The sequence below is a fragment of the Dermacentor variabilis genome, chromosome 1, assembly GCF_050947875.1.
Source record: "Dermacentor variabilis isolate Ectoservices chromosome 1, ASM5094787v1, whole genome shotgun sequence".
Classification (NCBI taxonomy): Eukaryota; Metazoa; Arthropoda; class Arachnida; order Ixodida; family Ixodidae; genus Dermacentor; species Dermacentor variabilis.
The window spans coordinates 53073835-53096288 of record NC_134568.1 but is presented as its reverse complement, the minus strand read 5'-3'; the positions used below and the strand labels follow the sequence as shown (position 1 = coordinate 53096288).

Genomic DNA, 22454 nt, shown 5'->3' with positions numbered 1-22454 from the left:
TTACCCTCAATCTATAATAAACGCCGATAACTACGCTGTTTACCGATTTAGAGGCTCCTACGGCGTCTCGGTTTTTGTTACAGATGACTGGCAGAAAAGCAATGCAGTCCTGGGAGCGCAAGCCCCCTTAGCGTCACAAATTTTTATGCTGCCTCCAGTTTCAGCAGAAACGTGAAACCGGAGGTCGGCCGCGCAGCTTGTTGAAGTCACATGGTTATAACGCCCAACGAGCGTGCCAACGATCACTTACAGCTTAACGCTATCAAGTGCACCTTATAAACTCGAAAAGTAAGTTCGCGTCACATTTGGCTCGGAGATCAGTGAATTTATTCATTTGCGTCTGGTTTCCGAAAACGCAAAAGCCTATTGTTTTGGTCGTAGGACTTGCACATCTATTTTGACAAAGGTGAAAAAGGCCACAAATACGTAGATCTACTGGAAATCGCCGCGAAACGCCGAGAGGAGCGTGGGCAGCGTTTGACAGAGCTTTTGGTTGCTATGAGAACAGACTCTGAATCGACGCAGCTTCCACATGTGGCGGTTTTGCGCTTCCCCAGACGCGGTAGAGAAACGCCGCAAAATAACTAAACCTTTACACTCAGTGGTGCGCTTACTTATTTATTTATTTATTTATATATTTATTTATTTATTTCGCAATAACACTAAAGGCCCTCTAGGAAGGGTATTACCCTATGTCTTATTGAAATATTACTAATAAGGTATGTTTTGTCTTTCCCAGCCTACACTAAGTGAATTAAAACACGGGAATTTTTTTCAGAAGCACTCTCACCTGTGCGCACTTATCCGTATCCTCTGTATCCTTCCTTTCATAGCCACAGAAAGTTTTCCGAGAGTATAGCTGGTCGTTCGTCTTCTACGTGCGGCGATTATCAGATCAGCCATTCTCGGTTCGGATTCGGCGCTGAAAGCTGTTGGCGTGGCTCTGCTTTGTTTTTATTATTATATGTATTATATTTTCGTCCAGTACATGGCGTGTGCCATCGCGCAAATTTTGAATCTTGAAAATCCGTATGCCACGTGGTGTCAAAGCTGCGTACTAAAGGCGACGTCCGGAATCGCTGAGGTTGATCTGAGTAATGGTGTTTTTTTCCTATAGATCATTAGCACTGCCGCTTGTACCGACGAAACATACGTTATAATTTCCGAAAGCACATCACATTTATTTTTTTTAATAGTATGCAGCTACAAAGCGCCAATCTTCTTAAAGCCGACATTCCTTGAGCAGCGTCGATTATAGGCAGGTCGTGACCACTTTGCTACGCAGTCTTTCAAAGGATTGCAACATTTCATTATGCTAGTACGATGAGCTGTTTTCGTAGAAACATTGCGTCAAATTCACAATGCTCTTTTTTCGTAAGCGCTCTTTTACATTGGCAAAGAACCTTCGCTAATGATATGACCAATTAATATAGGTATGGGCTGCCACTATCAGTTCTAGCGTAAGAGCATTTTTTGTGAGTTCATGTCTCGGTTCCCATTTGGGGCGTCCTCGAAACAGTGATAAGCCATCCCGTGTATTTTGTTGCATCGAACTCGGTGCTGACACACTTTGATGAAGTCAGCTAGATGTTTCCGCTTGCGTTATCGAGTTCAGTCCGGGAGAAATTAAATATATCCAACAGTACCGTGTAACGCGGATGTCGTAATCATATTATTCACACCACGACGGGATGTTCTTGCACTGAACGATCCGCTACAGCAAGCAGTTGCCATGAGACGCCGCGTGGTTCTGTGTACAGGTACCTCGTGCACAAACACCGACTGCCTCATGGCAGGGCGTTCCGGCAGCAGATTGTATAAAGAACAATTTGAAAGGCTCTGGTATAGCTGCATGTGGGTACTTCATAACGTAAGCACATGGTTGACTAAATGAATGCACTGTTAGATACACATGTCATGTTGTCGATACGCTAGAATTAATGTATTTTTTATACTTCTTTCGCCCGCTCTTATTGACTCAGACGAGGCCATGGACGCCACCGTTATTGCCGAAATGAACCACACGGAGCGACGAATGATACAAAAAGAAGTATGCGAAATGAAATTACTGGTTCAAGACAGGGCTCCAGACATTTCAGTTCATTTGCCTAAACTTTGTTGAAGTTAAACAACCATTGGCAACGAAATTATTCTGCAGCCCTCCACCACGAAGTCTCTCACATAGCCTCTGTGTTGCTCTGGGTCGCAAAACTCAGCCAATCAATGAATCAATGAATAAATCAGACATCCTGGTTGACGCAGAGTCTAAAATACAGTGTAGTATAAATCAGAAGGTGATTTTTCTAATGAAACCCTACACGCGCTGGCTGATAAGAGGAATTGTGCCATGAGCGCTCATTCTTTAAAGGCCCGAAACACGGCAAGTAGCATTTCCCCTAAATGCTTTACTTTTTGACAAAGCTGTATCGCTCTGTCCTCGACGGTGGTTTATATCTTTATGCGAAATCAGCCTGTGACCTCGTCAGGAACGGAAACCACTGTAAGCGGATGCTTGGCAAGGCAGCACGCCACAACACAGTTCATTCCTTCTCAATATAAGCAAATCGGGACAACCTTTACCTGCTTGTTCAGGAAAGCGTCTCGCACGTGCGCCGAGTCTACCTCTTAGACATTTGCTGTACATGCCCGCTCGTTGTACTCCATCTACCCCTAGCGACCGAATTATTTAAAGCTACACATTAACTTTAAAAAATTAAAACAGACCACATTTCTGTGACTAGTCTAAAGCGGATCGGTGTTAACCCGCAGGCTTCCGCCGCTCTCAGTGCGCCATGGCTGGAGAAGTTATGGGGCACAAGAACGTCGCGGTCGACAGCTGCTGGACGCTGCTGCCGTTGTCGGCGCTGTTGGCTATGCTCGCTTCGATGATCAACAAGAACAGTGGCCTGTTCTACGTGGCATTTATGGACCAGTTCGGTGCAAGCCGCCAGACAGCCAGTTGGCCGATAACCATACACGGACTGATGGGGCATTTGACTGGTACGCAATCGTCTCTCTTTCTAGAGCTGCTGTTTCATGTTCGAGCACATTGAAATCGAACTTTCTCCCCTGCAGTTCGACCGTCCTATTGCTAGCGCAAGGGATGCTAAATGTTGCAGTTCAAGAACTAAGTATAGCTACCGGGCTTCGCTGCGTCTCGTTTGAGGACGACGTGGTACTCCCAACGCATTCTCTTATTGTTGTAGTCAAACGAATGACACTTTATCTGACAACTACCTGCTAAATTAATATATTCACATGCCCTTCCACGCATCATACTATGCTTAAAGCTTTCATCTAATATTCTGTAGGAGCGATAAATTCAATGGCGCGTTTCTCCAAATCACCTACATTGATCTTTTGTACTGAACGACGCAAATAAAACGCCTAAACTACCGCAAATCATCATCATCATCATCATCATCATCATCATCATCATCAGCAGCAGCAGCAGCAGCAGCAGCAGCAGCAGCAGCAGCAGCAGCAGCAGCAGCAGCAGCAGCAGCAGCAGCAGCAGCAGCAGCAGCAGCAGCAGCAGCAGCAGCAGCAGCAGCAGCAGCAGCAGCAGCAGCAGCAGCAGCAGCAGCAGCAGCAGCAGCAGCAGCAGCAGCAGCAGCAGCAGCAGCAGCAGCAGCAGCAGCAGCAGCAGCAGCAGCAGCAGCAGCAGCAGCAGCAGCAGCAGCAGCAGCAGCAGCAGCAGCAGCAGCAGCAGCAGCAGCAGCAGCAGCAGCAGCAGCAGCAGCAGCAGCAGCAGCAGCAGCAGCAGCAGCAGCAGCAGCAGCAGCAGCAGCAGCAGCAGCAGCAGCAGCAGCAGCAGCAGCAGCAGCAGCAGCAGCAGCAGCAGCAGCAGCAGCAGCAGCAGCAGCAGCAGCAGCAGCAGCAGCAGCAGCAGCAGCAGCAGCAGCAGCAGCAGCAGCAGCAGCAGCAGCAGCAGCAGCAGCAGCAGCAGCAGCAGCAGCAGCAGCAGCAGCAGCAGCAGCAGCAGCAGCAGCAGCAGCAGCAGCAGCAGCAGCAGCAGCAGCAGCAGCAGCAGCAGCAGCAGCAGCAGCAGCAGCAGCAGCAGCAGCAGCAGCAGCAGCAGCAGCAGCAGCAGCAGCAGCAGCAGCAGCAGCAGCAGCAGCAGCAGCAGCAGCAGCAGCAGCAGCAGCAGCAGCAGCAGCAGCAGCAGCAGCAGCAGCAGCAGCAGCAGCAGCAGCAGCAGCAGCAGCAGCAGCAGCAGCAGCAGCAGCAGCAGCAGCAGCAGCAGCAGCAGCAGCAGCAGCAGCAGCAGCAGCAGCAGCAGCAGCAGCAGCAGCAGCAGCAGCAGCAGCAGCAGCAGCAGCAGCAGCAGCAGCAGCAGCAGCAGCAGCAGCAGCAGCAGCAGCAGCAGCAGCAGCAGCAGCAGCAGCAGCAGCAGCAGCAGCAGCAGCAGCAGCAGCAGCAGCAGCAGCAGCAGCAGCAGCAGCAGCAGCAGCAGCAGCAGCAGCAGCAGCAGCAGCAGCAGCAGCAGCAGCAGCAGCAGCAGCAGCAGCAGCAGCAGCAGCAGCAGCAGCAGCAGCAGCAGCAGCAGCAGCAGCAGCAGCAGCAGCAGCAGCAGCAGCAGCAGCAGCAGCAGCAGCAGCAGCAGCAGCAGCAGCAGCAGCAGCAGCAGCAGCAGCAGCAGCAGCAGCAGCAGCAGCAGCAGCAGCAGCAGCAGCAGCAGCAGCAGCAGCAGCAGCAGCAGCAGCAGCAGCAGCAGCAGCAGCAGCAGCAGCAGCAGCAGCAGCAGCAGCAGCAGCAGCAGCAGCAGCAGCAGCAGCAGCAGCAGCAGCAGCAGCAGCAGCAGCAGCAGCAGCAGCAGCAGCAGCAGCAGCAGCAGCAGCAGCAGCAGCAGCAGCAGCAGCAGCAGCAGCAGCAGCAGCAGCAGCAGCAGCAGCAGCAGCAGCAGCAGCAGCAGCAGCAGCAGCAGCAGCAGCAGCAGCAGCAGCAGCAGCAGCAGCAGCAGCAGCAGCAGCAGCAGCAGCAGCAGCAGCAGCAGCAGCAGCAGCAGCAGCAGCAGCAGCAGCAGCAGCAGCAGCAGCAGCAGCAGCAGCAGCAGCAGCAGCAGCAGCAGCAGCAGCAGCAGCAGCAGCAGCAGCAGCAGCAGCAGCAGCAGCAGCAGCAGCAGCAGCAGCAGCAGCAGCAGCAGCAGCAGCAGCAGCAGCAGCAGCAGCAGCAGCAGCAGCAGCAGCAGCAGCAGCAGCAGCAGCAGCAGCAGCAGCAGCAGCAGCAGCAGCAGCAGCAGCAGCAGCAGCAGCAGCAGCAGCAGCAGCAGCAGCAGCAGCAGCAGCAGCAGCAGCAGCAGCAGCAGCAGCAGCAGCAGCAGCAGCAGCAGCAGCAGCAGCAGCAGCAGCAGCAGCAGCAGCAGCAGCAGCAGCAGCAGCAGCAGCAGCAGCAGCAGCAGCAGCAGCAGCAGCAGCAGCAGCAGCAGCAGCAGCAGCAGCAGCAGCAGCAGCAGCAGCAGCAGCAGCAGCAGCAGCAGCAGCAGCAGCAGCAGCAGCAGCAGCAGCAGCAGCAGCAGCAGCAGCAGCAGCAGCAGCAGCAGCAGCAGCAGCAGCAGCAGCAGCAGCAGCAGCAGCAGCAGCAGCAGCAGCAGCAGCAGCAGCAGCAGCAGCAGCAGCAGCAGCAGCAGCAGCAGCAGCAGCAGCAGCAGCAGCAGCAGCAGCAGCAGCAGCAGCAGCAGCAGCAGCAGCAGCAGCAGCAGCAGCAGCAGCAGCAGCAGCAGCAGCAGCAGCAGCAGCAGCAGCAGCAGCAGCAGCAGCAGCAGCAGCAGCAGCAGCAGCAGCAGCAGCAGCAGCAGCAGCAGCAGCAGCAGCAGCAGCAGCAGCAGCAGCAGCAGCAGCAGCAGCAGCAGCAGCAGCAGCAGCAGCAGCAGCAGCAGCAGCAGCAGCAGCAGCAGCAGCAGCAGCAGCAGCAGCAGCAGCAGCAGCAGCAGCAGCAGCAGCAGCAGCAGCAGCAGCAGCAGCAGCAGCAGCAGCAGCAGCAGCAGCAGCAGCAGCAGCAGCAGCAGCAGCAGCAGCAGCAGCAGCAGCAGCAGCAGCAGCAGCAGCAGCAGCAGCAGCAGCAGCAGCAGCAGCAGCAGCAGCAGCAGCAGCAGCAGCAGCAGCAGCAGCAGCAGCAGCAGCAGCAGCAGCAGCAGCAGCAGCAGCAGCAGCAGCAGCAGCAGCAGCAGCAGCAGCAGCAGCAGCAGCAGCAGCAGCAGCAGCAGCAGCAGCAGCAGCAGCAGCAGCAGCAGCAGCAGCAGCAGCAGCAGCAGCAGCAGCAGCAGCAGCAGCAGCAGCAGCAGCAGCAGCAGCAGCAGCAGCAGCAGCAGCAGCAGCAGCAGCAGCAGCAGCAGCAGCAGCAGCAGCAGCAGCAGCAGCAGCAGCAGCAGCAGCAGCAGCAGCAGCAGCAGCAGCAGCAGCAGCAGCAGCAGCAGCAGCAGCAGCAGCAGCAGCAGCAGCAGCAGCAGCAGCAGCAGCAGCAGCAGCAGCAGCAGCAGCAGCAGCAGCAGCAGCAGCAGCAGCAGCAGCAGCAGCAGCAGCAGCAGCAGCAGCAGCAGCAGCAGCAGCAGCAGCAGCAGCAGCAGCAGCAGCAGCAGCAGCAGCAGCAGCAGCAGCAGCAGCAGCAGCAGCAGCAGCAGCAGCAGCAGCAGCAGCAGCAGCAGCAGCAGCAGCAGCAGCAGCAGCAGCAGCAGCAGCAGCAGCAGCAGCAGCAGCAGCAGCAGCAGCAGCAGCAGCAGCAGCAGCAGCAGCAGCAGCAGCAGCAGCAGCAGCAGCAGCAGCAGCAGCAGCAGCAGCAGCAGCAGCAGCAGCAGCAGCAGCAGCAGCAGCAGCAGCAGCAGCAGCAGCAGCAGCAGCAGCAGCAGCAGCAGCAGCAGCAGCAGCAGCAGCAGCAGCAGCAGCAGCAGCAGCAGCAGCAGCAGCAGCAGCAGCAGCAGCAGCAGCAGCAGCAGCAGCAGCAGCAGCAGCAGCAGCAGCAGCAGCAGCAGCAGCAGCAGCAGCAGCAGCAGCAGCAGCAGCAGCAGCAGCAGCAGCAGCAGCAGCAGCAGCAGCAGCAGCAGCAGCAGCAGCAGCAGCAGCAGCAGCAGCAGCAGCAGCAGCAGCAGCAGCAGCAGCAGCAGCAGCAGCAGCAGCAGCAGCAGCAGCAGCAGCAGCAGCAGCAGCAGCAGCAGCAGCAGCAGCAGCAGCAGCAGCAGCAGCAGCAGCAGCAGCAGCAGCAGCAGCAGCAGCAGCAGCAGCAGCAGCAGCAGCAGCAGCAGCAGCAGCAGCAGCAGCAGCAGCAGCAGCAGCAGCAGCAGCAGCAGCAGCAGCAGCAGCAGCAGCAGCAGCAGCAGCAGCAGCAGCAGCAGCAGCAGCAGCAGCAGCAGCAGCAGCAGCAGCAGCAGCAGAAGAAGAAGAAGAAGAAGAAGAAGAAGAAGAAGATTTCCTAATTTCGTCGCACCACCTAGTCTTCTGCCGTCCTCTACTGCGCTTCCCTTCTCTTGGTACCCATGCTGTCACCCTAATTGTCCAACGGTTATCTAATCTGCGCATTACATGACCTGCCCAGCACTATTTGTTTCTCTTAATGTCTATTTTAGAATATCATCTGTAGCCGTTTGCTCTCTGATCCAAACCGCTCTATTTGTGTCTTTTAAATAAGATATGCCTAGCATTTTTCGTTCCATCGCTCTTTGCGCGGTCCTTAACATGTTCTCAAGCTACTTCGTCAGTCTCCTCGCAGTCAGTCTTCTCGTAAGTCTCTGCGCCATATGTCAGCACCGGTAAAATGTGTATTGTATCCTTTCTTTTCAATGATAACGGTAAGCTCTCAGTCAGGAGCTCACGATGTCTGCAGTATGCGATACAACTCCTTTTTATTCTTCTGCGAATTTCCTTCTCATGGTCAGCATTCCCTGTGATTAGTTGACCTAGGTAAACGAACTCCTTCACAGACTCCAGAGGCTGATTATCGATCATGAACTTTTGTTCCCTTGCCCGATTATTTATCATTATCTTTGTCTTCTGCATATTAATCTTCAGCGACGCTCTTACACCATCCCTGTTAAGATCCTGAATCATTTGTTGTAACTCGTCCGCAGTCGTGCTGAATAGAACAATTTCTTCGGTAAGCCGATGGGAAGGACATGTAATGAGGAGGGAAAATAAAAGAAGGTCATTAAGGGTTACGGACTGGATTCCAAGCGAAGGGAAGCGTCGCAGGGGGCGGCAGAAATTTAGGTGGGCGGATGAGATTAAGAAGTTCGCAGGGACAACATGGCCACAATTAGTAAATGACCGGGGTAGTAGGAGAAGTATGGGAGAGGCATTTGCCCTGCAGTGGGCGTAACCAGGCTGATGATGATGTTGATGATTTTGATCGGTAAGCAGAAGATTGCTGAGGTCTGAACAGATTGTCTCAAGTGACACTTTTGAATGAAATCTTAGCAATGAATTTTGATGTGCAGATTGATGTGCAATGTATTTTCTTTGACTTGTTTCGCTCATTTGTGTCATGTGTCAAACCTTTGTCTATGTAATAACTTTATGGCCTTTGTAAGTATGCCTTGTTGTCTGCGCTTCCAGCTTGGACCACATGAGGTCTGGAGTATTATGTAAATAAAAAACAAAACAATAAAAAGACGTATTCGGCGTCGATGCTCACTCCTAAACTTTCCCAGCTTGAACACTTCTTCCAAGCGCGCAATGAATAGCATTGGAGAGATTGTGTCTCTTTGTCGGAACCCTTTCTTTATAGGTATCTTCCTACTTTTCGTGTGTTAAATTAAGGTGGCTGTGGAATCTCTGTAGATATTTTCCAGGGCATTTACGTAAGCGGTCTGTACTCCTTGATTACGCAATGTTTCTGTGACTGCAGGTGTCTTTACTGAATCAAATGCTTTTTTCTTAATCTATGAAAGCCAGATAGAGAAGCTTATTGTACTCTGCGGATTTCTCGAGGACGTGATAAATGACATGGATGTGATCCACTGTAGAGTAACCTTTCCCGAAGCCGGCCTGCTCCCTTGGTTGACTAACTTCCAGTGTTGTCGCTATTCTAGTGGATATTATTTTGGTAAATATTTTAAATAATACTTGGAGTAAGTTAATGGGCCTATAATTTTCCAGTTCTTTAACGTCGCATTTTTTTTGTGGATTGGTATAATGTTTGCATTCTTCCAATTTTGTGGGACCCTTGCAGTCGATAGACACTTCGTATAGAGAGCCGCCAGTTTTCCTAGCAGTCTCCTTCACCTTCGATTAAATCGACTCATTCCATCCTCTCCTGCCAGTTTTTTTCAGTTCTATGCTTTGCAAGGTCCTTCTGACGTCATCTATTGTTATAGGAGTAGTTTCTGTATGCTGTTCATTATTGTTTCGAATAGAGTACTCCTGATTCTCCTGGCTACTGTACAGGTCAGTATAGAATTCTGCCGCTGCTTTTATTATACCTTCGAGATTGCTGATATTATTACCCTGCTTATCTTTCAGTACATAGATCTAGGTTTGTCCTATGCCAGGTTTCCCTCTCACTGATTTCAGGCTGCGTCAATTTTTTACGGCTTCTTCAGTCTTTCTCACGTTCTAATTTCTAATATCGCTTACTTTCGCTTTGTTGATCAGTTTTGACAGTTCAGCGAATTCTATCTTATCTCGTGAGTTGGACACTATCATTCTTTGTCGGTTTTTTATTAGGTTCTTTGTTACTTGGGAGAGCTTGCCTACTGGTTGCCTTGGTGCCTTGCGGGCCACTTCAATTGCTGCCGCTGAAGCCGGCCTCGTTACGGTTTCATTCATTACCTCTATATAATCATCATCACCTCTCTGTTCTAAGGCTATATATTTGTTTGCAAGTACCAGCGTAAATTTGCCTGCTTTTACCCCTGCTGCCCTAAGTTGACCTGTTTTTTCTGGATCAATTCTTGACCAGTAATAAGAAAAAGGAAATGAAGAGCGAGGATCTGTCTGCATTTAAAATCTGCACAATTATGAACCTCGAGTATTATGCAGATGTTGCCTGTGGTGTCGAGGAGACTATACATACCTTCCGAGTGCCAGTCAAATATATAAGTATATAATGTATGGCTACACTGATCACTACTGATCATTATACACTGATTGGCCAGGCTATGATTTATTAAAGCGTGTTAGCAAAGTGTATAAGTCTATCCACTCACTGCAAAACGTTCTTTCATAAACTTCATGGTGAAACCATACCGATAAAAATATGGATACAGAAAAAGGCTGTCTCTGTGTCTTCTGTTAGCTTCCGTTCTTGTGATATTCCTGAGACTACTTTACAATATTTTTTTAAGCTTTAAACACGCCATTCTGTTTTCGGACGTTATCCAATGGACTCTAAAGAGAAGATTCGACATCTATCCTGATACAGTGCAATAATATACCTGCTGCCAACCTGAGCTCAAAATGTACCTTTCGACATCTTTTTTTTTTCTCATGGGAATGCACAGTTTGTCGAAAGCGCAAATGATGGCCTACCACACTGAACAAGTGGTTCCTTCAAGGCGGCATTTCATTCTATTGGATGTACGCCTGAAACATATTTGTGACCAAGATGATATTGTCACGTGGTGGTGACGTTGAAGAACACAGTAGCAAATACTGTGAAAGACAAAACTAACTTTTATTGGGCGAACCTGTGCCCACAAAAACAGGCTACACTTATATCACAACGATAGCGGCGAACACGGTCGGCGATCGTCGAAAATCTGATCAGCGGGTCAAGTGCGTCGGCTTTTATACAGCAGTCATCGAATGTTCCAGACTAATCGTTGGGACCCGCATGCCTTCCACAAAGTTCTACAACATTCGAGTCACGCGAAGAAATCAGATAACACAAGGCTCGGCGACAACAGACAGCGGATAGAAGCATCGATAACTTTCCAGAAACTTCGGATGCAGGCAGACGCGTCCCGCGCTGTGCGATAACATTTGTTAGGCGGCGATACGCGGTCGCCCGTTAAATATAAGTACACGTGTCAATATTTGACCAGGCAGGTACTCAATGTGGGAGAGGTGCTTATTTTTACCATCCTTCAAAAGCGGGATGTGCATTTCAGTCAAGTAATTTACACTGAGAATACGAAGAGTGCACGTGATGGTCCCTCTTCTACATGTGCGTGTGTGGCTGTCATTGTGCCCGCCATACGGAACAATGCACATTGGTGATTGTTTTATTGTGTTACTTTGTCTGTCATTAATGTAACTTGTTTGCCAACAAGGTGCTGTTGCTTTTGCAGGTTACTATAATGAATACCATTCATGAGAAAAGAAACTGTTAGCGTTTCAGTAGGATCTCCTATAGCTTGTCAATGGCATTACGCTTGGATACCACATTACACTTATTATTTTGTCTTTCTTGTTTTTTTTTTCGCTCTGTGACAGTTTGGCTGAAGTGGCAAATGACTTTTTCGCCCCTTACATCTCACGATGACAAGATGACAGCAAGCAGCGCATCCTCAATGCAATTCGAAAGGCCACACCAATTGTACTGTCGAGTCGTACTTTTGAGTTCGTTTATGGCATTCCTTTTACAGTCCGTTTATTTCGCTGTGTTTGAATGTGTTCTCTAGCACCTGTCAAAACAGCGCAATAAATTTAAACGAATGACCCGACGATCCAATTGATGTGGCCTGTCGGGCAGAAGTGACGACGCACTGCTTGCTGTCGTTTGCCGTTGTCAGGTGTAAGAAAAACTGACGCAGAGAAATAACAAACTAATGTTGAATTCCAATGGCGGAGTCGGAGAAAGTTTTTCTGCTCGTTTCGGAGCAAGTTTGTTCCAATGGCAGAGGGAGGGCGGGAGTAAGGTGTTCCAATGAGAGAGTCGGAGGGGATTCAGAGCGGGAGTCAGTCCGTGGAGCAGAAAAAGATGCTCCGCCAAAATCGGCGGAGTGGACCGGAACTCTGCGTGACGTATTTCCTTTACCACGTTTGTCTGCTAGGAGGCGCCAGCGGTCACGGCTCGCTAGGAAGCGAAAGCTGCTGCACGCTTGGCGAGATATCCATTCCGCACTTTAAAAAAAAACAACCGGTGAACGGCGCTGAAGAGACAAGTGACCGGTGCAGCGGTGCTGGGAGCAAACAGCGGAGTGAAATGACAACACGCAAGGTATCCTGGGTAACTCGGTGATAGAACTTCCGCTTCCGCCTTGCTCCGGCGGCGCAGGTTGTGTTCCACTCGCGGATCTGAAGGCGTTGCTCTGCGCCAGAGTCGAGTGCTCGCTCGCGGAGTCCGTCGGCTGCTCCGACTCCGCCATTGGAATTCAACATTAATCCCACCACAACGCAAAGAAAGGGCAATTTGCACCCTTTTCCGTACTCGTAATATTGACCACTGACACCAAACTATTTAGGTCTACATCTCGCAATTGTGTTTTATATCGGCGTTTCCGAATGCCAATACTTGAACACATTATGTGTATTCTACTGTTAGATATTAACTATAATGTATTGAACGCTTTCAGCCGCTCTTGCACGTCCATTTTGGTAAAGAAACGAGCACTCAGCCATGCTGGTACTGATTTCCATCGAAATGCGCTACTGCACGTGCCCTCTCCGTCACCTCATGCACAGTACCCTACCTGCACCATTCGCTACTTTAGGTGGACGAAGCAGCATAAGTTCATACGGAGACGGCCGAGTATTCTTTTAAACGCATGTAAAAGCGACGGGTCTCATACAATGTGTTATGCACATGCTACCAATTTCCAAGTATTTATTAGCGGTCTGCATAGGCGTATGATTAAAGCATGGCCTCCTGAAGAAGCATCAAAAAGGAACTGCTCGACACCTGTATTGACAGCACCTTGGAGCCAATTTTAACAGGAAAGGGTGCACTAAAATTGCTCAGGTATGTTGACGATTTTTTAATAGTTTTTAACAAACTGAACGTGTTGACTTACACAAACGGTGTAAGCACTGTCCTAGACAGTTTTAAAGAGGAGGGACGGGGGTTAGTATTTACGCATGAGCTACCCTTGCAGGGGCGATTACAGTTTTTAGACATTAACATTACCTTGGGTGAAGATCATTTATGTTGGCAGTACGCACCTCGAGCACAAAAGGAGCTTCTTTCTTACGCGTCGGCGCATTCAAAAACTGTAAAACGTTCCATTGCTAAACTTTGTCTTGAGTCTGCTCTCGTAAAATCGTGTCACCATACAATGCGTGCGAGCTTTGACAAGCAAGTTGACAGGTTGGTTTCGGCGGGGTTCCCAAGCACGGCTATCGCAGCAGTGGCTGAAGCGATCTTGCAAAAAATCAAAGGTTCCATGGTCAAGAAACCGTGCACACAAGAAAAACTAGCTGCGAAGCCGGAAGTGGTTCCGTATGTACATACGATAGCCCACAATATGAAAAAAGTGGCAAGCAGACACGGCGTCCCAGTCGTGTTTTCGGCTCCTCGAAAACAAGCACAGCTCTGCGCCCGCGCCGCGAGCGAGGGTACGAGGAGCAGCTGCACAAAAAAACAAAACAAAAAAAAAAAACATGGAAAGCAGTTTGTAAAGTGCTGCACCGGTGTGGTATATGAAATACCTTTGATCTGCGGGAAAACCTACGTGGGCCAAACGGGTAAATGCGTGAATGACCGTGCAGCTGAACATGTGCGGTCGCTGAATGAAGGAGGTGCGCACATTTCGCAACATTGTGCAAATTGCACTGAGTGTGACCGAGCGGCAGAACATTCGCCACGAAAACAATGCCAGTACTGCAAGAAGTGTGAACCATGGTTCGGGGAGATAAAGATTCTTGGCAGAAGCAGGGAAACAAAGGCACGTGAGGCTTTGGAAGCATTCCATATAAAGAAAAGTATAAAAAACTGTGTTAGTGATACTGCCGTTACCCTATTCAAAAGCGAAATGTCCTTTCTGAATAGAACGGTTTGGCAGATGATGCATTATAGTCATTGAGCGCATGTCTGTGATTTTCCTTATATTTACTGATTTTTTCGGTGAATAAAGATAGATGAAGTTGGCGCTTGTCCTGTGTCGTTCTGCCTCTCGTGATCGTCTTAGTTGGCGATGTTCCTTCCTAAAATCAAGTATGCACCAGCTAGCCCAAATGAATGTTGTCTTGATCCTCTGGTCACCATATCGTCGGGTTGGCCTCTCCCAGAAGCTTCTCTCTCGCTACACAGGACCTTATGAATTCCTACACCACGTTAACGACGTCAATTACGAGATTTCGCCGCTACACTTTGATGCATGCTCAAGTCAGACGCCTGTCGACGTCGTGCACGTTTCGCGGCTGAAGCCATACTTCGCTCGCAATTCTTCGCCTGCCATGCGCCGTGGCGGCGCTTCGCCACTCGGAGTTCCTGTTGCGGAAGGATGAGAGAAGTGAAAGGAAGAAGAAGATCGGAGACGCTGGCTGCTGCGTGTTGTTGGTGGTCAGCCATATTAACTACCCTGACTCATCCTGTATATATATTGTAAATATAGTTTTTATACACTGGCAACATCCCCGTAACAGTATCTTCAAAGAAGTATAAAGATTTTGTCGGATGTAACTTCAGCCATAGCCTTCTCATTTATTTTAGGAATACGACATTTAAACTAACACGTCCATTGAAGGGAGCTTTTCAGCGGCGTTAACTAGGGAGCGAGGCTGAATGTTTTGAAGTTAAAAAACTTCGCCTAAGTACTCACTATTATTATTTTGAAATTACCGGCAAATATCTGCGCATGAGTGTCTACAAAATTGGCAGCCTACAAGATGTTCTTAGGTGCTTTGGGCTATCATAGTCGTAATTCCTCGCTGTTCTTATGTATATTTCATGCTTTCTTAAGCATATTCCGCAAAAAAACTTGTCGCTTCGAGCTTAGAGCAGTTTATTTTCTTGTGACTATGGCTATCTTATTTTCACCTTTGTTAAAGTCCAATTGCAACGAAATATGGACCGCATAAAAAGCCCCCTTTCACGTCATTTAGACATACAGATACCTGTGTGCAAAATTTTGCACTTGAAATTAGAGTGTGCGCTTCACAAATTACGCGCAAAAGTCAACGTTTTTTATGCAGGAATCGAAAAGAAAACGCCGCCAATACAACTGGCCGAAAGTTACGTACTATACAGACTGTAGAGAACCAGTCTTACTCCCTCTCTTTTACACCGCTTCCGTGTTTCCGAATAGGTCCCGCATGGCTGCTAGCTATAAAGTGAGAATACTTTGCTGCCTGCTTCGTGCGCTGTGCCAACGCCATGGCGCGCCCGCCGCGTTCCTTTTGCGGAGTACTCTCGCAGCCCAGCCGCTTTTCACTCTCTCGTTGTCTACGTTCAACAGCAGAGCCTCGATGCGTTCTGCCTCCGCTCGAAGAGCGCGTTGGGGCGGCCTGGCTGAAGGCACGGATTAAGACCGGCTTGATGCGGACGCGAAATTATAAGGTTAGAAAGACTCAGGAAGCCGTAAAACACGCACGCAGCTTGACATCAGTGAGAACAAAAGTTGGCATAGGACAAGCCAAGGTGTATGCACTGCAGGATGAGCAGGGTAATATCCTCAGCAATTTAGAAGATGTATAATAAAAAAGCAGTGGAACAATTCCGGCTCTACCTGTACAGTAGCGAGAGCATTCACGCTACCTTCATTCAAAGTAGTAAAAAACAGGATACAGAGGCTCCTTTTATAACTAACGATGAAGCTAGATGGGCCTTGCAAGACATGACCCGGGGAAAAGCGGCCGATGAAGATGGAATAAAAGTTGCTTTAATCAAAGATGGAGGAGATATGATACATTAAAAGCATGCGGCCCCTCATATGCAATGCCGCCAGATTTCAAATGTACCAAAGGACTGGAGTAATTCCAACATAATACTAATCGACGAGAAGAATACGTTAAAGAAATGAAAAATAATAGGCCCATTTGTTTGCTTTCAGTATTGTATAAAATATTCACCAAGATAATTTCCAATAGAATAAGGGCAACACTTCAGTCAACCAAGTGAACAGGCTGGCTTCAGGAAGGTATATTCTACAGTTGATCACATCCATGTCATCAATCAGGTAATTGATAAATATGCAGAGTACAATCGACCTCTCTAAGTGGCTTTCATAGATTATGAGAACGCATTTGATTTAATAGAGATACCAGCAGTCATATAGGCATTACGCAATCAAGGAGTGCAGGAGGCATACGTCCATATCTTGGGAAATATCGACAACGATTCCACAGCTACCTTTGTTCTGTACAAGAAAAGTAGAAAGATACCTATAAAGAAAGAGGTCAGGCAAAGGAGACGCAATCTCCACAATGATATCCACTGCATGCTTGGAAGAATTATTCAAGCTATTAAACTGGGAAGGCTTAGAGGTGAGCATCAACGGCGAATATCTCAACAACCTCCTGTTTGCAGATGACATTGCGCTGCTCGGCGACACTGGGGACGAGTTACAACAAATAATTGAGGACCTTAACAGAGAGAGCGTACGAGTGGGGTTCATGATTATTATGCAGAAGACAAAGATGATGATCAAGAACCTGGCAAGGCAACGAACGTTCAGGGTCGCCAGTCAACCTCTAGAATCTATAAAGAGTACGTTTATCTATGTCTATTACCCATAGGGGACCCTGATCCTGAGAAGGAAATCAACAGAAGAATAAAACTTGATTGCAGTGCATACGGCAGACACTCTCAGCTGCTGTCTGGAAACCTACCATTATCATTGAAAAGAAAGGTGTACAATCAGTGCTTTTTACCGGTGCTGACATATGGGACGGAAAGTTGGAGACTAACAAAGAAGCTTCAAAACAAGTCAAAGACCGCGCAAGGAGCGATGGAACAAAGAATGCTAGGCATAACGTTAAGAGACAGAAAGAGAGCGGTTTGTATTAGAGAGCAAGCGGTATAGGCGATATTCTGATTGACATTAGGAGAGAAAAAATGGAGCTGGTCAGGGGCCCTATAACGTAAAGCTATTCCAATATGTTTCTATTCCAATCTCCTGACGTCAAATTTGCGTAACCACCAACGCGAGCACCGGGCGGTCACCCGCAGGGTTGTCGAACAGACCTATCAAACGCTCTCCTCGTTCATAGGAGGTCACTTTTGTTTGCTTGAAAAACAAATAACATTGCCTACACTGAGCGGCTTGTCATATCTGATTGGCTGACAAGAGGCGAGGAGAACGCTCAAGTGAAGAGGGATTCGATGGGGCCGAGCCACTGCCCTGAAAGTCGATAACTGGATGAAGAGGGTGGTGCCGGCGTCTACGATTGGTCGGCTTTCCCTTACTTAGCTTGCGGTGGCTGGTCGAAAATCGCCGCGGCATGCAACGGAACCTCAAGAATGACGCTAAAACTGACCATCAGCAAAGAAGAGTTGGCAGAATGAGGGGGTAAACGTGCCGAAAGTGCTCGAAAACGTTACACGGCCACGCAAGAAGTTTTATTATTCGCAAATACACCCATGCTCTCCGGCAGGTGCGAGTAGCCAGGGTCTGAGCGATCGGCGGTAGCCATCTTCTATTCATTTCGGAACGGGGCATCCTGCGGCTATTCCGAAGAAAATTCAGTTTTGTTCGGCATAATAATGCATCTTTATCGCGTACACGTCACTTTGACGCGGTGAGTTCTTGCGGTTTTGTGACGTCGCGTGACAGGCAGGTGAAGTAGGTGCAGCCCGAAAACTTTTTACCAATAGCCGAGGGCTAATGGCGAAAAGGGGTCGAATCAGAAATAACTGTTTTTCTTTTTTTCTGTCAAATCATGCATAATCAGTGTGTACACATCATATCAGATGGGGAGGTATCGCTGTTTTCGTGACGTCGCGTGACAGACAGGTGAAGTGGGGGTGGCTGAAAAAAGTTTTTGACCAATCGTGGAGGGCTGATAGCAGAATTGGAATCGAAAAGTTTGGAATAGTTTTACGTTATAGTGCCCCAGGTCATGTATAGCTTAGGAAGGATAACCGATGGAACATTAGATTACAGAATGGGTGCCAAAAAAAGGGAAGCGCATTTTTTTTATTTGTTAATATTGTTTTTTTTTAATATGGGCCATGATCTGATTATGAGGCACGCCGTAGTTGGGACTCCGGAAATTTAGGCTACCTAAGGTTCTTTAACATGCACCTAAATCTAAGTACAAGGGTGCGGCCGCCGTGGCTTGGATTCGATCCCGATGCCTCGTGCTCAGCAGACCAACCCCACAGCCACTAAGCGATCACGGCGGGTAAGGAAAGCGCATTCGAGGACGGCAGAAAATTAGGTGCGGTAATGTAATTAGGAAGAAGCACGACAGATTGGGCGAGTTGTTAGTTTTCCATAATGTTTACCGCGTAAAGACGTACACCGGACAAAAGAATAAAGAATGGGACACACACAGCGCTGTGTGTGTCCAATCCTCTATTCTTTTGTCCGGTGTACGTCTTTGCGCTGTTTTTAAACAATGTAACTAGGAAATTTGCAGGCGCAAGATGGAATCGGTTGGTGCAGGACAGGAGTACTTTGAGATCGCAGGGAGTGGCCTTCGTCCTACAGTGGACAGAACAATGATGATGATAATGATTAACGTTTCATTTGACGTTTGATTTCATTTCAATGCTATTTGAATCGGCGGTGTTCCAGTCGTAATGTTGAGTACATTTTCGAACACTCTCTGTATAATTTTCCCTAGCAACAAATTAACCTATTGTTTGAAGAAGATAGAAAGTGACGCATTAACATTTAATCGAATAGCGACAGGTCTATGAAAGAGCAGAATTTAACTGTTATCAATTTACTGAGAAACAGAAGCGAAACTGTCGTTTAATTCATACACTGTTTATTTTCACAAAGCTCTCTAATCCATTGTATAGGTATACAAAGAAATATACATCGCCAAAGAAACACAAGGAGCACTCCGTAAATTTCGCCTGTTCTCGTGTCTTCCATTGCCGTTGCTCAATTATTTAGTTCCACCAACGGGCAAAACAAGTCGACGCTACGAAGAGAATGTTCATGGAGCTGAGTTATACAATGTTGAATCTACTCTTTGAATTAGCTGCTGAAGTATCCCCACTGCTTTAGGTATTGTCTTTTAATTCTAGTTGATTGGCTGTGCCTCACTCCTATATTGAAGAGCGTTGTAGAACACTGTGAGCAGGAAAGCGAATATCATCATACGAGTCCAGCAAATGAGCACAGAACGTATGAAACCCTAGGTACTGCAACTAAGTACATTGCACAGTGAATGCCAGCCGGAACGCCTAAAGCAGACGCTGCCAGATGTGCACCCGGCCTTCACCAACTAATGGCACACGTGAAGGGCTCGCAACAGCAACAAAGCGCAGCAAACGTGATGCACACATACGCACAGCTTTAGCAGCAAATGTGACTTATAGCGCCTAAGACCCCCCCCCCCCCCCCCATTGTGCACTACCCCCAAAATACATTAAAGTGGAAGTTGCTGTGTTCTCACGATAAAATACAGACACACCAAAGAAACACAATGAGTCGTTTCCTCCTGTTCCTTGCATATATGCCTTCCGGTTTGTCCAAAATTTTCTCATGCACTTCAACATAATGGCTGCGCCGTTTTAATGTTTGTACGATTCATGTTGGTTGTTGTCTTCATTATAGCTTTATCATCTACAAGCTCAGTTTTTGGAAAAGCAGTTGGTGCCCAATGACCAAGTGACTTCCTGAAGCAGATAGTCTTAACTCCATTACCGTGCCAGAGGCATAAATGACCGATGGTGCTTCGAGTGCAGGTGCTTCGAAATTTAAAGTGGTGCTGATTGCAAGGCCGCTTCTGAAAAAATTGATGCACGGTATGCCAATGAAGAAATTCAAACACACATCGTACAAATTTATTTAATAACGATGACAATCCGGATCATTCTGCAGTGCATCATGCGCAATATTCTTAACTGATTCTGCAGCGCACAACCTTTTCTTGCCACAATCCCCAGGTCTGCTTGTCACCTTACTCCAGAAGAAGCTGTCAACCTACCAAATCGCTGTCTCAGGGTGTCTACTCAACTTCACAGGACTTGTAGCCTCGGCCTTCGCACCCACCGCTGTTTGGATGACAATTTCTCTGGGCGTCGTTGTTGGTGAGCTGAGCACTTTTTCTACAGAGTTGTCTAATTGCACATTCGACGTGCTGTGGCTGTCGAAGGCAATGCTGTTACAGTATATCGGTGTCATTAGGCACCATATACCTTGAGGTGACACAGCTGACACTGACACTTAATGTTTTGAAAGTGAAGTAGCTGATGAGGTCGCCGTTGACACTTCAGCGTGCTTTATTTTATAAGTACACATGCTTCTTGCGCTTTGTCCAGTTTCCCTAGCAATATCTTTACCTCCTATTCTATTTTGCTGTCTCCATCCTCTGGCGATGAAGGCAGTCTTTTCGGGTTCCTTGTGGCTGGTATCTCGCAACCTACAAGAATTTCTTTATTCTTACCTTGGAACACTAATGAAACTTGCTTAATTGGCGCTAGAAATAGGAATCATTTACAAGATTAGGTATCCCACATAGCAAAAAAAAATCCGTTTCTCTTTTTCTTTTTCAGGTGCTCCGAGGGAACCCACATGCGTATATTAAGATCGCAGTTTACAATCCTAGTGCGTCGATACTATTCGTGTTGTTATGCACCGTGACGCTACGCATATATAGTACCTATATCGGCTGTATACGACACACTAAAATAATATGGCCCCGCGGACCACAGCAAGACGTGCTGATACTCTGACCACTAGAAATTGCGAAGTATATTACCATCCACACGTTCTTTTGAAAGTACATAGTATGACGACACCGTACTTGTTAAGTCGAAAGCTTATCTAATCAGCCTTTCGAGCAATTAAGAAGAGCTGTTATTCGGCACAGGGCTCTTGCAGCACAGCCTGTTATATGCATTTTGCTGTTGCGTCATAAATACACTTCTCGAACCTGCTGCGATAAGCTAGCATGACGGTACGCCAGCCTGCTTGGCAATGCCGTGCTGCTAATATCTCTGTCTAAAGATTTCCGCTATCCACGTGTGCCCCCGCACCCCTCCCGCAATTATGTTGCGTACGATGTTTTGAGGTTTATTCGTGTTATTAAGAAAACAACCCAGTAACTATTGATAAGCTATAGCTTAAAACATTTGCATGCTCTTGATGCCAATCTTCCCGCATAGACTAAGGGCACTTCGTCCAACATTCCTCCGTGCTGCAGAACTACAAGCCAAAGTGCGGCACCGGGTGGTCAGCCTTATTACTGGCAGGCAGAAAACAAGTGACAAGGGGCTGAGCGAACCAAAACGCAACCTTACTGATAATAACATACGCAGACATTAAAATGCTGCGAAGCCGCAATAGCCGCCCTTTTTTATTCTGTGCTGCAGCTCACTTTTGGCTGTTATATCTCTGTCCGTGCATCATTTAATTAGTGTGTATTCCTCATTTGTTCGTTTGTTTGCCGGTTCGTCGCACACTGCATCATGGCCTCATGTGTGTGTTCGTGGCTCTGCATACGCGCATGGGTACGAATTCGGTGTGGTGTGACTTGCCTTCGCCTTTTATAAATTTTTGTGTGTGTATACGATTCTGCGTGCTGTCGATGTTTGGCCCTAGGACGTAGTTTTCTTCTTAATACGTATATATATATATATATATATATATATATATATATATATATATATATATATATATATATATATATATATATATATATATATATATATAGTGACATCTCGGTCGTTTATTTTCATTTCGATAAAGAATAAGCAGTCTGTCTCAAGCTAAGTGAGCCTTAAATGTTATTGCGTGTGAATGCTCTAGGAATCCAGGGGACTTCAAGGGCAGTGCTTTTTACTTCTGTACTGAGATCTCCAGAAGAATGAATTGCCGACTTGCACACTTCCCAGCAGTTCCTGGTGTCTGCCCTTAGACGTGTCGGATACCCTGGTATAAAGAGAAGAATGGTTTTACTGCAATTTATTTCAGCCCGTGTGCAGTGCAGATATACGGAGCCCCACAGTATACTTCCATGTGTTGACCAACTCAAACCCCTTCTTTTTATGTTTACTCTGTCTTTATTGACCACTCGAGAAAGAATGGCAGAATTATGTTTTTGCGAAGCCCTTCTTCCACATGCAAGCATGTAATGCTGATTCAATTTTTTTACTCTTTTCAGGTGTAGGGTACGGAATGATAGTGCTATCACTGTCCATCTACGCTATGGTATACTTCCATAAGTACAGGGGTACCGCAAGTGGCTTCAAGTACACCGGAATGACGTTGGCGCCAATCGCTTTTCCTCTGGCCTTGTCGGCACTCATCCGAGCGTACGAATTGAGCGGTACACTCCTCCTGCTCTCAGCTATCACGCTGCATACTCTGCCTCTTGCCATGCTCATGAACAATCCACGACCTGTCACCTTTTGCTGCTCACAAACACGTCGTGGGGCCTTGGCAGACAATTTTCGCCCATGTTATGGTACAGTAGAGGAAAGCTCCATAGTTACATGTCGGAAGCAAGGAGCCCCGGTAGTCATTT

The 22454-nt window shown here is 48.2% G+C and overlaps 1 long non-coding RNA gene across 1 annotated transcript in view; it reads left to right on the top strand.

The window, feature by feature from the left end:
- The window catches only part of LOC142571228 (uncharacterized), a 35276-nt gene extending 15263 nt beyond the window's left edge, over positions 1-20013 (top strand). The window contains exons 2-3 of the long non-coding RNA XR_012825805.1: positions 2770-3000; positions 19873-20013. This is a non-coding gene — a long non-coding RNA (uncharacterized LOC142571228). The remainder of the gene's footprint in view (positions 1-2769; positions 3001-19872) is intronic.
- Positions 20014-22454: the final 2441 nt, after the last annotated feature.